The sequence below is a fragment of the Ranitomeya variabilis genome, chromosome 8 (assembly GCF_051348905.1).
Source record: "Ranitomeya variabilis isolate aRanVar5 chromosome 8, aRanVar5.hap1, whole genome shotgun sequence".
Taxonomy (NCBI): Eukaryota; Metazoa; Chordata; class Amphibia; order Anura; family Dendrobatidae; genus Ranitomeya; species Ranitomeya variabilis.
In genome coordinates, this window is record NC_135239.1 from 73,993,243 (window position 1) to 74,011,338 (window position 18,096).

The 18,096-nt window shown below is 41.9% G+C and overlaps 1 long non-coding RNA gene across 1 annotated transcript in view; it reads left to right on the forward strand.

Annotated features, from left to right (window-relative positions):
- Positions 1-3,087: 3,087 nt before the first annotated feature.
- LOC143787807 (uncharacterized) overlaps positions 3,088-18,096 on the forward strand; it is a 42,314-nt gene continuing 27,305 nt past the window's right edge. The window contains exon 1 of the long non-coding RNA XR_013218474.1: positions 3,088-3,160. This is a non-coding gene — a long non-coding RNA (uncharacterized LOC143787807). The remainder of the gene's footprint in view (positions 3,161-18,096) is intronic.

The window sequence follows — 18,096 nt, forward strand, 5'->3', positions numbered from 1 at the left end:
TTACGTTTGCAGAGCCCCTGATATGCCTAAACAGTAGAAACCCCCCACAAGTGACCCCATTTTGGAAACTAGACCCCCCAAGGAACTTATCTAGATGTGTGGTGAGCACGTTCAACCCCCAAGTGCTTCACAGAAGTTTACAACGCAGAGCCGTGAAAATAAAAAATCATTTTTCTTTCCTCAAAAAAGATGTTTTAGCAAGCAATTTTTTATTTTCACAAGGGTAACAGGAGAATTTGGACCCCAATATTTGTTGCCCAGTTTGTTGTGAATACGCTGATACCCCATATGTGGGGGTAAACCACTGTTTGGGCACACGTCAGGGCTCGGAAGGGAAGTAGTGACATTTGAAATGCAGACTTTGATGGAATGGTCTGCGGGCGTCACATTGCATTTGCAGAGCCCCTGATGTGCCTAAACAGTAGAAACACCCCACAAGTGACCCCATTTTGGAAACTAGACCCCCGAAGGAACTTATCTAGATGTGTGGTGAGCACTTTCAACCCCCAAGTTCTTCACAGAAGTTTATAACGCAGAGCCGTGAAAATAAAAAATAATTGTTCTTTCCTCAAAAATTATGTTTTAGCAAGTAATTTTTTATTTTTGCAAGGGTAACAGGAGAAATTGGACCCCAACAGTTGTTGCCCAGTTTGTCCTGAGTACACTGGTACCCCAAATGTGGGGGTAAACCACTGTTTGGGCGCACGTCGGGGCTTGGAAGGGCGGGAGCACCATTTGACTTTTTGAACGCAAGATTGGCTGGAATCAATGGTGGCGCCATGTTGCGTTTGGAGACCCCTGATGTGCCTAAACAGTGGAAACCCCTCAATTCTAACTTCAACACTAACCCCAACACACCCCTAATCCTAATCCCAACTGTAGCCATAACCCTAATCACAACCCTAACCCCAACACACCCCTAACCACAACCCTAACCGCAACACACCCGTAACCCTAATTCCAACCCTAATCCTAACCCTAATCCCAACCGTAACCCTAATCCCAACCCTAACCACAACTGTAACCCCAACACACCCCTAACCCTATCCGTAACCCTAACCACAAGCCTAATCTTAACCCTATTTCAAACCCTAGCCCTAATTCCAACCCTAACTCTAATTCCAACCCTAACCCTAAGGCTATGTGCCCACGTTGCGGATTCGTGTGAGATCTTTCCGCACGATTTTTGAAAAATCTGCAGGTAAAAGGCACTGCGTTTTACCTGCGGATTTACAGCAGATTTCCAGTGTTTTTTTGTGCGGATTTCACCTGCGGATTCCTATTGAGGAACAGGTGTAAAACGCTGCGGAATCCGCACAAAGAATTGACATGCTGCGGAAAATACAATGCAGCGTTTCTGCACGGAATTTTCCGCACCATGGGCACAGCGGATTTGGTTTTCCTTAGGTGTACATGGTACTGTAAACCTGATGGAAAACTGCTTCGAATTCGCAGCGGCCAATCCGCTGTGGATCCGCGGCCAATCCGCTGCCAATCCGCTGCGGATCCGCGGCCAATCCGCTGCCAATCCGCTGCGGATCCGCGGCCAATCCGCTGCGGATCCGCTGCCAATCCGCTGCGGATCCGCGGCCGATCCGCGGCCGATCCGCTGCGGATCCGCGGCCGATCCGCTGCGGATCCGCTGCCGATCCGCTGCGGATCCGCTGCCAATCCGCTGCGGATCCGCTGCAGATCCGCTGCCGATCCGCTGCGGATCCGCGGCCGATCCGCTCTGTGTGCACATGCCATAACCCTACCCCTAACCCTAACCCTACCCGTAACCCTAACCCTACCCCTAGTTCTAACCCTAGTTCTAACCCTAACCCTAGTGGAAAAAGAAAAAAAAATATTTTCTTTATTTTATTATTGTCCCTACCTATGGGGGTGATAAAGGGGGGGGGTTATTTATTATTTTTTTATTTTGATCGCTGTGTTAGAACCTACCACAGCGATCAAAATGTACCTGTAATGAATCAGCCAGCCGGCTGATTCGGCGGGCGCACTGAGCATGCGCCCGCCATTTTGGAAGATGGCGGCGCCCAGCGAGGAGACGGACCGACACCGGGAGCCTAGGTAAGTATAAGGGGGGGGGGAGATCGGGGCACGGGGGGTGACATAGGAGCAGGGGGGGAGCGGGCAGGAGGACGGGGGAGCGGAGCACAGGATGGAGGGGACCGGACCCCATAACGGAGCACTGGGGGGGCGATCGGTGGGGTGGGGGGGGGTCACTTCAGGTTTTCCAGCCATGGCCGATGGTATTGCAGCATCGGCCATGGCTGGATTGTAATATCTCACCAGTTTTTTAGGTGAAATATTACAAATCGCTCTGATTGGCAGTTTCACTTTCAACAGCCAATCAGAGCGATCGTAGCCACGGGGGGGTGAAGCCACCGCCCTGGGCTGAAGTGCCACTCCCCCTCTCCCTGCAGATCGGGTAAAATAGGAGTTAACCCCTTCACCCGATCTGCAGGGACGCGATCATTCCATGACGCCGCATAGGCGTCATGGGTCGGGAAGGGGTTAACAAACTGTTTGGTGATTATCGATAAATTTGACATATGTTTAGATGAAAAACTTCTGTCTAGAGCTTATTTATTACTTTTTTGCATTTTCATACTAGAGTGAATATGCTTATTTTGTGCTACTATTTAAAAAACCAGAGAGATGACCCAGAGCAGAATTTGGTCTACATGCAATGTGTAAAGGCATGGTCACACTGTGGCCATTCCATAGACAAAACCCAAGAAAAAAACTAAATGAGCATATTCCACTACAACAAGGTATACCCAGTGGAGACAGTCCTGGCTTTTATGCTTTTTTATCAAAATAGTGTTAACCAAGTAACCTATGTTATTTACATGTACTATTTGTCACCATTCCACCCCTCAGGGTGTCTGGAATGCAGTTACTGACAGCTCAGCCGTCCAATCCAGTACAGGGGCGTGCTGAAGCTGTCAGTACTTTGATTGACAGCATGGCCATCCAATCTGGTTCAGGGGCGTGCTGAGCTGTCAGTGTGTTTATAGGCAGCTCAATTAGCCAATCTGTGACTGGGAGGTATCGACAGACTCCAGGTATTCACTATCCCTGGTAATGGCCATGTCTACTTAACTGAGCAGCTTCTCCCAGACTACTGCCAGACGTACATTCATCTCGTGAGGTTTGTGTTGTGCTCTCTCTGCCTTGAGTTCTATATGTTTGATCTGTTGCCTTCTTGGACTTTGTTCTGACTACCCGCCTGTTTAACCCTTTCAGTTCTGATCCGTTATCCTTCTGGTACTCTGACCTTAGAACATTACCTGACTACGCTTTTGTCTCTTCCTTTTGTTAATGACGTACCCTCCTGGCTTTTGACCTTGGACTCCTTGACCACTCTGACTCACGACTTGGCCGAGAGAAGTGACTAGCGTCACACTATTACTATTTACTTATTTACTCACTACAGGGTAAATGCTCATGTTATGCTTTAGTTTTGTCTGTGAAATCACAACAAAAAAGTTAAATGTCAGCGTAGCCTTATTAACTGGAATTCTCTCCTATGTCTTTTGTAACTGCCCCATAATATTGTCTGGCTTGCTATTAACCCTGTTATCCCCAACTATACAGCCGTCTACAGACTGCCTTGGAGAAAACAAATAAATATAACATGTCAATAAATTGTATGACAAAAGTCTTCAGAAGGGGTGTCAAACAACTTCTAGTCCTTTATAAATACAGTTTAGAAATGGATATACAGGCATACTCAAATTTTGTCTCGGTGTCATGGTCCATATAACCAGTCACTACAACTGTTATCCATAATTCTTGACATTTTAATTATCTTATAGTTTTTTAAATCAAATGATAAGAAATGTCATTTCCTGTAAAAATGAAGACGCATAACTCATCTTCACATATTATGCAATATCCATTTGAAGCTGTTTATGTATTTTACAGACTGTGCCAGTAACATATAAATTTTGCACATATGGCATGTCTCCTAAATAGCTTCTGATCGCCTATAAAATATAAGCTGCTTGCCTAAATAAGACAAGATAGCAATAAACTGTTGGACAAAGCCTTTGCTGCTGAGATCTGCAAAACGAAAGAAAACATTTCATTTTTTTTCCTTGTCGCCACCAGTCTTATCAGACGAGAATGATCAGAGCAAGATTTTCAGCACCGACTGTGTAATATAATACATAACCACCGACCAGACAGTTACAAAGTACAGTTCTGCTGATAATGTTCTATCATGTTACAGGAATATCACTTGCTTACCCAAATGCCTTTATGTCGGTCATGAGGTCATATTCAGGAAAATAATCCATAAAAAAATGAAATATTCTTTAAATATTCAAAAAAATCTTCCCTAGGTAGATGCAATTCATTGATACAGATACAATTAAAGCTGCTGTAAGGCAAGAAGTCCTGGTCTTAAGAAAGTAGAAATTCCAGAAATACTGTATGGTAACTAATTATGTATCATAAACTCTAGTTTTCTTTGTTTCCTCTTAAATTTAGTTCTTTAATTTACCGTAAATGTAGTTAGCCAGCGATTGACCAATTGTTTATATACCATTTATTTATATTATATTTATTTGATTTTATTTGTAGATTTATTTTGTGCAGAATTACAAAACGTTTTAGAGTCTTTAAAAAAATGTCTTATTGTCCATGTCCATGTGTTGTGTCCAGTATAAGAAAGCAATCACATTGGTCTGCTTCTGGAAAACCCCGTTGGAGATGCAAAATGTTTTTTGTAATATTAGAAATACAGCACAAATGAGTACACCTCCTTTGAAAATTAAGATTTTAATCAATATCTCACTGAACACGCTAATAATTTCCAAGATTTTGATAAGACTGAGTTTCATAGAACATTTTTTAACCCATAATACAAAAGTAAGGTTAATTATTTTATATCATTTTTATGAAAAAATCTTCAGTTTTACTCAGATAAGTTGATGCAAAAATCAATACACCCCACATCAAAAATTGTAATTATATCCAGCATTTTATATGACCTCAATGATTTTTAAGGACAGCACCAAGTTTCCTACTTGGCAAATTCTCCGTGTGGACATCTCAAAAATTGGAAATTTTTCCACTTAGTTGGATTACCGATGTACTGCAGTGTGCAGGCCCTGCCGTAAGAAAATAATCTGTAAACGTACCAACAAAAAATGAACTACCCCAACGTGCATAAAAAGTGCAAAAAAGATGTAAATAATACATGAGGTATTGGCCGATATTTTGGACAAAATACACAAGCTCTCAACACACATCAAGGGTCCTCATTATCTACAGTAAATTCAAAAACAATTCACTGAAAAAGAGGTGCAAGGTACAGTCATCATTATTTCATAAACTAAGCCATCCCTGCTTTGTACTTTCACATGGCAGAGACCATAAGCAGCTCCTTGGAGGTAACACTGTTCTATAAGGTGCACTCCACCATCCTCACCAGCAGTTACAGTCAGCAACGTTACATGACCTACATGGCCCGGTGAGGCAATGTTTTCCACCAGCAGGCCAGTTGTTTACTGGTAACATTTACACTGCTGATTATGCTTATTCAATGCCACATCCTCTTCAGTGGATATCCTCTTGTCCCCAACAGCAAGATGAAGGACATTGTATCAAAAATCTTACAGGATGGCTCCTCGTCAACTACAGGCCTCCAAAAGGCCCTCAATGCTTGTTTCCCTGATAAGAAAGCTTAGTCAGGAAACTAAAATAATTAAAAAACAGAAATATATATAGTATCAGACATATCATGTCTAAGTCGCATCCACATGTGATAGGCATACTGCGTGATGTGCTTCATTATGATGACGATGTACAGGACCTGAATGCCTAGTTGGCCGATGCACATAACACACAAATGGCACTCAGCATTGGGAAGAGACAATGCATGCAAGGATCATGTACAGCCAGAGGTAATCATCATAAGGACAGAGTCATAAAGAATAGCAGCAAATAGTTAAAAACAATGTTTTTAAACAAGGAAGGATTTATAGCTATTTCATTGATGCCAGCTGGAAACCTTGTTTTCAAGAGAACTATCCATCTTGTTTCTCTCTTTTGGAGAACTTTCTTTAAATTATCCCCCTGTAGACCCAAATTGACCAGATCAATACCATGTATTTGAAAACCCTTTTTATTGCATTGATGAAATAAAAAAAAGTCTAGGAATGGGATGCAGTTTGTTATTCTCTTTCACTTTTGTGACAGCACAAATGCCCCTAACATGTTCTAAGGCCCAAATTCTTAGTTTCATAGTCATCCCTATGTAATGTATATTAACCTCCTCCTGACAAGCAAATTACAGTTATCTCATATGTCCCTGACTTTGTTGAGGAATCGCAAGCCAAGCCCACAACTTTGCTGGCTGATGATGGCTGAATTATTCAGTCATCATCTGCCTCTAACAGCTAACAGCTCTGCTCTAACCGCATCTGTTAACCTGGTAAATGCACGTTAACAGGGGGATACGTTATTCCACATACCCATCATCGCCCCACTTGATCGTGGGGCGACGATGGGTTGCTATGATAGCCGGAAGACTGCTGAAGACCTTTGTGCTTGTCATGACAATTCTCCTGTGGAAGCCAGGCATTCATAGGAGACTGATTTTCACTCTACAGTGAAGCGTTGTAGCACTGCTGTGTATAGTAGATGTGATCAGACGATTGCAGGTTCAAGTCCTATAAGAGGACTAACAAATGCAGTAAAGAGGGATTTTTTTTAAATGTAAAGAAATATACAAGTTTTATCACTTTGGCCTCATTGAAAAATTAAAAAAAATATGACGAGTCTCAGAGAATGGGAAATAAGCAAAAAATTTTGTTTACAAATTTCCAAAAATGTTTTCACCACTTAAATAAAGAAAAAAAACTTTACATGTCTGGTATCTGTGTAATAGTACTGACATGGAGAATCACATTCCAGTTCAGTTTTACGATATAGTGAACATGATAAACAAAAAAATATTTAAAAAAATAATTGTTGAATTGCACTTTTTCTGCAATTTCAACATGCTTGGATATTTTTCCCACTTTCAAGTGCATCACATGATAAAATAATGGTGTTGTTTAAAAGTACAATTCGTCCAGTGCCCTCATGCGGCTATGCTGATGGAAAAAGAAAAAGTTAATGCTCTTGAAAGTTGTGGGAGGAAAAAACGAAAACTCAAAAATGGAACTTGGCCGCTGAGTGAAGGGTTTTAGTTACAGGGGTTTATAGCATAAAATATCACCAAAATTGTGCTACAGGTTGCATGATGAACAATTTAACATTTCTGTTTACCAACTAAACCGGTTGGACATTTGCACCACATATTGGCAATCAACGAGTAATGAAAAAGAGCCCAATTTGGCTCCTATGCCAAATAGGTTACGAGGTGTTGGTGCAATATAGTGGCTGTTGGTCAATATGTCATTTAAATTGCATGATTGATGCCACGTAATGTTGGGAATTGTTGAGAGACATTTGGCAAAGTCTATATCATTCAATAAAATTGGACAGTGTTTATTGAATACAACAAAAATGGAGCTCCAACTGATATTAAATGTGGTAATCGGACAGGGAAAATCAGCAAATTTAGAAGAAGAATCACTATTTGGACTGACCCACCAAAAGAGGTTCGCAAGAAACCTCCTTAGCCCTCCAATAACTGGATTAGATATGCCTACGGCTGTGGCACATCTTTTGAAAATTTCAACATAAGTAATGAGTAGTGTTGAGCGATACCTTCTGATATTCAAAAGTATCGGTATCGGATTGGATCGGCCGATATCCAAAAAATATCGGATATCGCCGATACCGATACCCGATACCAATACAAGTCAATGGGACACAAATATCGGAAGCTATCCTGGATGGTTCCCAGGGTCTGAAGGAGAGGAAACTCTCCTTCAGGCCCTGGGATCCATATTCATGTAAAAAATAAAGAATAAAAACAAAAAATATGGATATACTCACCCCTCCGACGGACCCTGGTTCTCACCGGTGCAAGCGTCTGCCTCTGTTCCTAAGAATGCAGTGAGTGAAGGACCTTCGATGACGTCTCAGTCACATGAGCGGTCACGCGACCAATCACAAGACCACGACGTCATCGCAGGTCCTACACTCACTGCATTCTTAGGAACGGAGGCTGCCGGTTGCACCGCTGAGGTCCAGGGTCCGTCGGAGGGGTGAGTATATCCATATTTTTTATTTTTATTCTTTATTTTTTACATGAATATGGATCCCAGGGCCTGAAGGAGAGTCTCGTCTCCTCCAGACCCTGGGAACCATATGCACCGCACATGCCTGGGAACTTTTTTGGAACCTCCGATTCCGATTTCCGATATCACAAAAATATCGGAACTCGGTATCGGAATTCCGATACAGCGAATATCGGCTGATACCCAATATTTGCAGTATCGGAATGCTCAACACTAGTAATGAGTTTCTATTACTACAACTTTCTTTACCATAATCATAATATTTTGAAAAATTTGAATTTTTTCAGACTTTTGTGAATTTTCCCAGTAGAACCATGTGCAGGATTGGGCCCCTGTGAAGGGCTAGGCACAAAAGATGTAACATTTTTTACATAAAAAATCATGGGCCTCCTCGACTATAGTTATTTTTACCCTCATTATCACCCTCATTTTTTTGCTAAATTAAATATTTTGAGGGGTTTCATATGGATACATTTTCCCCATAGAACCATGCACAGGACTGGATCCATGCATAGGGCTTGGCACAAGCAGAAGACATCAAGACATTTTCTTCAGACAAAACCTCATTCATTTCCATAGCTAGAATGCTCTTTATCATCCTCTGTTTAAAGCAATACTCAAAGTAAATGTAACTTTACATTTTGAGCTATTTTTATACCATATAATGACCATCCTTAGAAGTGTTCCTGCTGACCTTTCCGTAGTTTCTAAGAAACATACCGCATTCTAGACCCTAGCGAGAGGTTTCATATCAAAACCAGCTGTGCATGTCATGTTTTACTCACTCCATCACAAGCTTGGTTTTTACTCTGCTTACTCTTAAGAGAATGGGGAGTTTTCTTAATTCCCTGTGGGCTCCCAGGTTTCCGAATAAAATTAAAGGTGAACAAGATTTGTAAAGACAGACTGTATACATTCACTATACTCACAGAGGCACTGAAGTGGAGAGTAGTGACAGAGAAGTGCGCAGATAGTAGAGGGACCTTTAGTAGGGTAGGAGTATGCTACATTTGGAGCCCAGGAAGTGTGATAGCTGGAATTAAATTGAATTGACATGTCTGCGAGTTCTAAAGAGCATTAGAAGACATGCACATTACAGCGGAGAGAGGCTGTCAAAGGCCGTACTTTGAAAAAGAATATTGATTCATTCTCTGAGTTTGTGATATGGTATATATATATATATACAGTGCCCAGAATAAATGAGTACACCCACTTTGAAAAGTAAGATTTTCATCAATATCTCATTGAATCCAAAAACAATTTCCAAAATATTGACAAGACTAGGTTTTGTAGAACATTTTTTTAAACATGAAAATAAAGTTAATAATATAACTTTCATTACAAAATCTTCAGTTTTAGTCAAATTAGTTGATGCAAAAATAAATACACATAAAAACTCTGGCATTTTTTAAGACCTCCATGATCTTTAAGGACAGTACCAAGTCTTCTAAGCATGGAATGAACAAGTTGACAACAAATTGTAACTTGTATTTTTTTTCATACATCAAGAACGACCTCTTTTATATATTGGATGCTGGATGGAGAGTGATGTGCAACTTGTCTCTTTAGAATTGCCCGTAGGTGTTCTGATCAGGAGACACTTGGCCACTGAATAACTTTCACTCTTTTCATCTTCAGAAATACAACAGTGGCCTTAGATGTGAGTTTTGGATTATTGTCATGTTACTAAAGTGCACGTCTCTCAAGGGCACGGAGTGATTGTAGCACCTTCTCTTTAACTACAGAGTAGTACATCTATGAATTCATGATACTACCATCAATGAAATGTAGCTTCCTATCATAAGCAGCACTCATGAAGTGCCACTTAAAGACACTACCACCATGTTTCTCTGTAGGCACCTTGCAGTTTTTTTTTGTATTCTTCATCTTTGCTAAATCATACAGTTTTGAAGCCATTAGTTGAAAAAACATTTATCTTGGTCTCACCACTTCAGAATACAGAGTCCCAGTAGTCTTCTTATTTTTCAGCATAGGCTCTGGCAAGTTGTATCTGTTTTTTTGTGCATGGCCTGTAGGAGACTCTTCTTTCGTGGACAAAAGCCATGCATGCCATTCCTTTGCAGGTTTTTTGTTGTAGTGTTTCATGGGAAACCCTCATCCCAGTTTTGCTTTTAATTTCTTTACCTAACTGCAGTGAACTTGCATGTTTATTTTCTTCAACCTTTTTCATCAAAAGCCGCTTTTGTTTAGGTGTTAATTTCCGTGCTCGGTCTGGAAGTCTCTGTAAGATGGTTGCAGTTCCATCTTTGTTACATCTTTGCATCATTTGTGGAACAGGATTGTGACTGATAAAGTTTTGCTGATCTTCTTGTAGCCTTCACCTTTCTTGTACAAAGACATTATTTTCTTTCTCAGGTCTTGTGACATTTCTCTTCCATGTGGTGCCAATGATGACAGCATGAAGTGGTAAGGGGTTTTCTATGGTAAGTTATGCCTCCTAAGATGAGTATCCATATTTTCTGTCCCATTGAGATATGAAAAACATCGGATCACACCCTTACCAATGTTAGTCTATGGGGCTGTGAATATATATGATTTTTTTTCCTCAGACAGAGTGAGTCTGTGGAAAAAAATCGCAGCATGTACAATTTGGATCCCATATTTGGATCACACTCGACCATGCAAGTCAATGCATCCATGAAAAACATCGGACTAATGTGATTTTTACAGACTGAGAATGAAGAAGATGGAGAAATATTTTTCCATCTTCTCATCCTAGAAAATCAGATCACACTATGATCACATTCTGATCAAACTCTGATCAGGGCTTGGTCAGTGCGAATAGCATTATTGTCCCGATCCTCTAGAATAAGAGAAAATACAGTGGTGTGACCAGGTACGGACTGGGGCTGATATTCAGCCCTAGCTTTTGAAATTACACAGGCCTATGCTGTCCCCATCCCCAAGCACCAGATGGAATATATTACTACTAATATTGCCCTGGATGGAGGAAAGCAAGATATACTTCCAGAACAATATTTCAAATGTTACCTGTAGCCTGCTGAGATAAGTGACGGAGTCAGTGACTTTGTGCTCCGTCTCAACTCTTAAGAGCATGGGTGTCTTGAGAACACCAATTCTGTGAACAATGTCAACAAGGCAGCCCACGACCAGACAGGCCCTTCTGGCATTTGCCAGAATTGCCAAATGGCCAGTCCAGCCCTGGATGTGACCCTAGCCATAAAGTCAACTGTGCTGGACACCTGTTTTAGGAATACTCCTTTTTAATTAGAATTTTGAAGTCTAAGCCTTAGCTTTGCTCCTAAGACTTTAATTTTAGTGTACTCATATTTCTAACATGGTCTTGAATGATTGTTAGGAAAATTACATTTATGTATAAGCAAAATAACAAATTCTGTTTGCAAGCAATGACCCACATCTGTGGGAGCATGTTGTAGCATAGTATGCCAGAGAAAATATTGAAAACTAAATGTTTTCTAACAAATCTGTTGGGATGTACTCATTTATGCTAAGCACTAACATATATATTTCTTTGTATTACATTTTTCAAAATTTTTTGCTTCTTCTAACCCTTTAACCCCTCATTAGCAATAATTCAAAGAGTGATTCCACACAAACACACATATTCTCCAACATTTTGAGTAAGTATTAAGAAGATTCCGTTTTAAATCATTAACCTTTTTATATATACCACTAGACATTAGCAAATCAGGCAAAAATTATATTTTACTGTTGGCTCAGTTTTCCCCTGGAAAATAGATTCACAGAGAAGAAATTTTCGGTGAATTAAATGTTTCTTATTATGCTCTGTAGTCTCTCCAACCCCAGGGCATAATAACCGTAATATGTAAAATATAATAAAAACCTTTATACCCACTTCACTGCTCGCCTCTCTTACCTCGCCATTATTCTCTGTCACTTGACCATTCCTTGTTGCATCTGCAGATCGACTGCATGAAAATCCCTTGTGCATCGGTTTCTAGGCCAAGGCTTTCGGATTTGCTAGGATTGGGAGAGTTCTTTGCATGCACCTGCAAAGGTTGCATTACACACTATGACGTCATGGGCCGAGACCTTTGAGGTCACATGCACAGAACTCTCCTGGACCTAGCAAACTCAGAAGCCCTTGATATTTCAACGCCACTGCCGTCAATCTTAAGATGTTGCAATGACATGTGTCAGAGAGTAGCGTAGGGGCCGAAGAAGTGATCATAAGGTTTTTTTTTTAATTTTCTAACATTCTATGCTTCAGAAAAGTGGTGATCAGTGATCAACATTTTGCTGAGTCTGGTACTATATGATATGTTAACTAACAGGATGAAACACTACATTTGCCTTGCAGGGGCACCTTCAAATGACATAAATGGCCAGACGTAATTTCCCCTCATGATATCAGCTGCTCAGGCTTATCAGTGGATCAACATGGATTTGGCTTCTGAAACTTTTGTTGATCTGTTGGCCACTTGTCCAGCTTGATTAAAGAAAGTGTTGTATTGGTGAATCAATCATTTTAAATACTATACAATAAAGAATTTTATATTTTTTATATTTTGTACTTCACTCCCCCCCTAATCAAACATATTCCAGTTGATAACTTCTTATGTACAATAGTTTGCACAGTAAAATTTCATTTGTTTCCTCCTTATGTTATTTTTAACACTTTAATTTATTTAGCTTTTCAGCAGGTAACACAAAAAATACCATAAAATTAGACACCCTTTACTATGCACTTATAGTACGCTAGTAAGCTTTGTCTGCGCGTATTCATACACCTAACAGAATACTATTAGTATTAGCAAATTTAGGTGACTCTTATTTAACATCAACTTGACTAGTTGAACTAAAACTTTTGCTGATACCACAGGTAGATATTGCTGTTCTTTGGGATATATCATACCTATTTGTCATCTGTCCATTGTGGATAGGATGACAAATGACTGCTAAAAAACTGATCCAAAAATTATCAATCACATCATTTAATACATCTATTATTTCATTTAATATATTGTATGAAAAAAAAATTACTATTAAAGCTACTTACACAGTATCATCTTTAACATGATTGTGACACATTTTTTATGTCATTCTTGAAAATCATCGTTTTAACCTGTCCATCATTCCACTGACATTATGTTAAAAAAATGAAAGACAAGAAGCATATCATTTTTGTGGACAAGAAAATGCAACTTGTAATGTTAGAACCTTTTTCCCTTTTGCATAATATGAATTGATACATAGTGTCTCTATTGATGACCTGTTCAAATGCCTTTTGCACAAAAAAAGAAATACAATTAAGATAACATTAAGTTTCACCCAAGGAAACACTTTAAAAAGGTATATTCTAAGTATTTTAAAAGTTAACAAAAACCTAAAGAAATGAACTGGAATACAAGTTGGTAAGCATGCAACATGTAGGCGCATGGTCATACTGGACACTAAACTGACAAAATTTAAGTTAAAAACTAAGTGAGCAAATACCCTTCTGTAATTAAACATATAGCAGTAGTGCATGAAGATAATATAGGGTACTTAGTTATCATAATTTTTATTGAAAAAACATAATAGTCATCCCACCTTGTCCAGGTGATCCTATTTCTGAAGGTCCTAATCTCTAGTATTAATACCTTACTATATGTCAAATGACGTAAATGTGAATAAGGGCCAAGCAGAACTGAAACCCTGACTAAGGGACACCCAACCATGTGGAGCTATATAAACATAATGTTCAGCTTATTTCTTTAAAATTTTGTTTCAGGTTTTTGCACTCTGTGCAGATAAGAGTATGGCCTCCCTTTTTGTTTGAGCTTAGCATTATGTTTATATGGGGTCTTGGTCCTGCTTGGCCCTTATTCCCCTTTATGTCACTTGGAAAATGGTAAAGGTTTAAATACTCAAGGTTAGGACTATCCTGAATACGGTCACCTTGACATGGTGCGATGGCTTTTACATTTTTTATAATCAAAATTATGTTACCTAAGAACCCTCTATTATTTTCATGCACTATTGCTATTTATTTACTACAGGGTATTTGATAAAACTTTGGTTTATTCTCAGGCTTTTTCTATTTTAAAAATTAATCTTATAGGACTCAGTCTGGTGTAAGAGATGAAAAAAAAAAGTTATTCTTACCTATCGAATTGGTGGCTCTTCTCCACACTCAGTACTGTGTCTGCTGCTGGTCTTCCAATATCAATAATATGTGGGATCAGGGGCGTAACGACCGCGGTCGCAGCGGTCGCCATTGCGACCGGGCCCCGCAGGTCAGGGGCCCCGGGCCGGCAGGTCAGGGCAGGGCCGGGCTGGACATCGGGCACTTCTGGCAAATGCCAGAAGAGCCAATGCCAGTAGTGGGCCGCCGCACTGTTCCTCCCCGCCGCCGCCGCCGCCGCCGCCGCCGCATTTAACTATACCGGCGTCTATGACACCGGTATAGTTCAATGCAAATTGCAATGATGGAGGAGAGCGTCACCTGACGCTCCCTCTCCCATCATTCCCCGCTCTGCCTCTGACAGTACACTGCGGGTGCGCGATGACGTCATATCATCGCGCACCTGCAGTGTCCTGGGCAGACTGCAGCCACCAGGAGCAGCGCGGGCAAAAGGAAAGGTGAGGAGAGTTTTTTTTTTTCTTTTTCACCGGACTGTGGGGCCACTATCGGGGGGGGGGGGGGATGAGATGCGGGCTGTGCTCTATATACCCCTGTGCTGGCTGTGCTCTATATACCCCTGTGCTGGCTGTGCTCTATATACCCCTGTGCTGGCTGTGCTCTATATACCCCTGTGCTGGCTGTGCTGCATATACCCCTGTGCGGGCTCTGCTGTATATACCCCTGTGCGGGCTCTGCTGTATATACCCCTGTGTGGGCTCTGCTCTATATACCCCTGTGCGGGCTGTGCTCTATATACCCCTGTGCGGGCTGTGCTGTATATATCCCTGTGCGGGCTCTGCTGTATATACCCCTGTGCGGGCTGTGCTGTATATACCCCTGTGCGGGCTCTGCTGTATATACCCCTGTGCGGGCTCTGCTGTATATACCCCTGTGCGGGCTCTGCTGTATATACCCCTGTGCGGGCTGTGCTGTATATACCCCTGTGCGGGCTGTGCTCTATATACCCCTGTGTGGGCTGTGCTGGATATACCCCTGTGCGGGCTGTGCTGTATATACCCCTGTGCGGGCTGTGCTGTATATACCCCTGTGCGGGCTGTGCTGTATATACCCCTGTGCGGGCTGTGCTGTATATACCCCTGTGCGGGCTGTGCTGTATATACCCCTGTGCGGGCTGTGCTGTATTTACCCCTGTGCGGGCTGTGCTGTATATACCACTGTGCGGGCTGTGCTGTACATACCACTGTGCGGGCTGTGCTGTATATACCACTGTGCGGGCTGTGCTGGATATACCACTGTGCGGGCTGTGCTGGATATACCACTGTGCGGGCTGTGCTGGATATACCACTGTGCGGGCTGTGCTGGATATACCACTGTGCGGGCTGTGCTGGATATACCACTGTGCGGGCTGTGCTGGATATACCACTGTGCGGGCTGTGCTGGCACCCAACACCATGTTGCAGTGCAGGAGATTCCTGCAACAGTCCGAGGCGTATCTAGGGGAAGGGGGTGGGGGGGCGTCACGGAGGTAGGGGGGGGGGGCCCATTTGGAAGTTCGCACCGGGGCCCATAACTTTGTAGTTACGCCACTGTGTGGGATGTCACATTATAGTCACAGCCAATCAGCATCCAATGAACAATGGCAACTTCCATATTTTCTGGGCCTATTGAGATTAAAGGGGTTGTCCACTAACTGAGCAATCCTTTTTTTAGTGAATTACTGTTAGGTGTCGAGTTTCTTCTACTGCACAGGGGGAACCTCAAACCATGTCCGCTGAGGTCTCCCATTCTTCTCCAGCCACAGTGGAACCTGCTCAGCAGAGACATCGGTCCCAGCGCCTGGCTCGGACAGATACTGTACATTTGGCTACTGCTGCCTTTCCAGGTTCAGTAATCAAACGCTGATAAACAGCAAAAGGTCAGTAAATAAGTCTAGTAAAGCAAATAACCTTAATCCATTATTGATAAAGTAGATTAAAACATAATGTTTTTATTTGAATAGAGTTAAAAACCATGAGACAACTACAACAGATAAACACATAGAACAGACAACCGTGCTCCCTAGACAGTTAGGCAGGGTATATATGAACAGAGCACAGAGGTAGTGAGAAGTTGTTTTGCACGAGCACTTTTTCTTTTTCGCACTTATTGTCCTAGTCCGTGTCTCTCACCCTGCTACATGCAGCCCTATATGAGCAATACAATATATATATACTCATTGCTCCTTCATTCTGTCTAAAACCTTTCCTGTCGGGTATACATGACAGTGAGCATGGGACACTTTGCTCAGGGCGCATTGTAGGAGTAAGGCCGGGGTCACACATGCGTGTTTTACGTACGTAAGAGCGCAAAAACTACGTACGTAAAACTCGCATTACATACGGCACAATGCTTCTCAATGGGGCTGCTCCTATTAGCCGTATATTACGGTTCAGTATTATACGGCTTTCTACGGCCGTACAAAATCGCAGCATGCTGCGTTTGTCAGCATATTGCGCAAATAATACGCCAATGAAAGTCTATGGGGGCGAGAAAAATACGGATTCCACACGGACCAGCAGTGTGACTTGCGAGAAATACGCAGCGGTGTTAGTGAAAAGTCGGTAATTCAATTGCCGGCTTTTTCCTTCTCCTTCACAAACCCGACAGGATATGAGACATGGTTTACATACAGTAAACCATCTCATATCCCCATTTTTTTTGCATATTCCACACTACTAATGTTAGTAGTGTGTATGTGCAAAATTTGTGCACTGTAGCTGCTAAAATAAAGGGTTAAATGGCGGAAAAAATTGGCGTGGGCTCCCGCGCAATTTTCTCCGCCAGAGTGGTAAAGCCAGTGACTGAGGGCAGATATTAATAGCCAGGAGAGGGTCCACGGTTATTGGCCCCCCCGTGGCTAAAAACATCTGCCCCCAGCCACCCCAGAAAAGGCACATCTGGAAGATGCGCCTATTCTGGCACTTGGCCACTCTCTTCCCACTCCCTGTAGCGGTGGGCTATGGGGTAATGAAGGGTTAATGCCACCTTGCTATTGGAAGGTGACATTAAGCCAGATTAATAATGGAGAGGCGTCAATTATGACACCTATCCATTATTAATCCATTGTTGGAAAGGGTTAAAAAACACACACACACATGATTTAAAAGTAGTTTAATGAAATAAACACAGCGGTTGTTGTAATAATTTATTGTTCTCTCAATCCATCAGGAACACCCTCGCTTGGCAAAATAATAAACGCACAAGATACATACCTTCTGGTGAACCGTCTCGTCCCACGAAGTAATCCATCTGAAGGGGTTAACTAATATTACAGGCAGAGCTGCGATAAACCACTCGCTCGTGCCTGTAATCCCCGGGTGCTGAAAGGAAAGCAGGATCTGTACTTACATTGAGTCGCGGTGAGGCGCCCTCTGGTGGATGTTCTCATGAACTGCAGCCTGGGAACTTTTTCCCACGCTCCAGGTCATATGAGGACATCCACCAGGGGGCGCATCACCGTGACTGAAGGAAATGTAGGTCAATGACCTACATTTCATTCATTCGCCGGGGAATTACAAGCACGAGCACACCGCTGCATTTAGCAGGGCTCCTGCCTGTAATATTAGTTAACCCCTTCAGATGGATTACTTCGTGGGACGAGACGGTTCACCAGAAGGTATGTATCTTGTGCGTTTATTATTTTTCCAAGCGAGGGTGTTCCTGATGGATTGAGAGAACAATAAATTATTACAACAACCGCTGTGTTTATTTCATTAAACTACTTTTAAATCATGTGTGTGTGTGTTTTTTAACCCT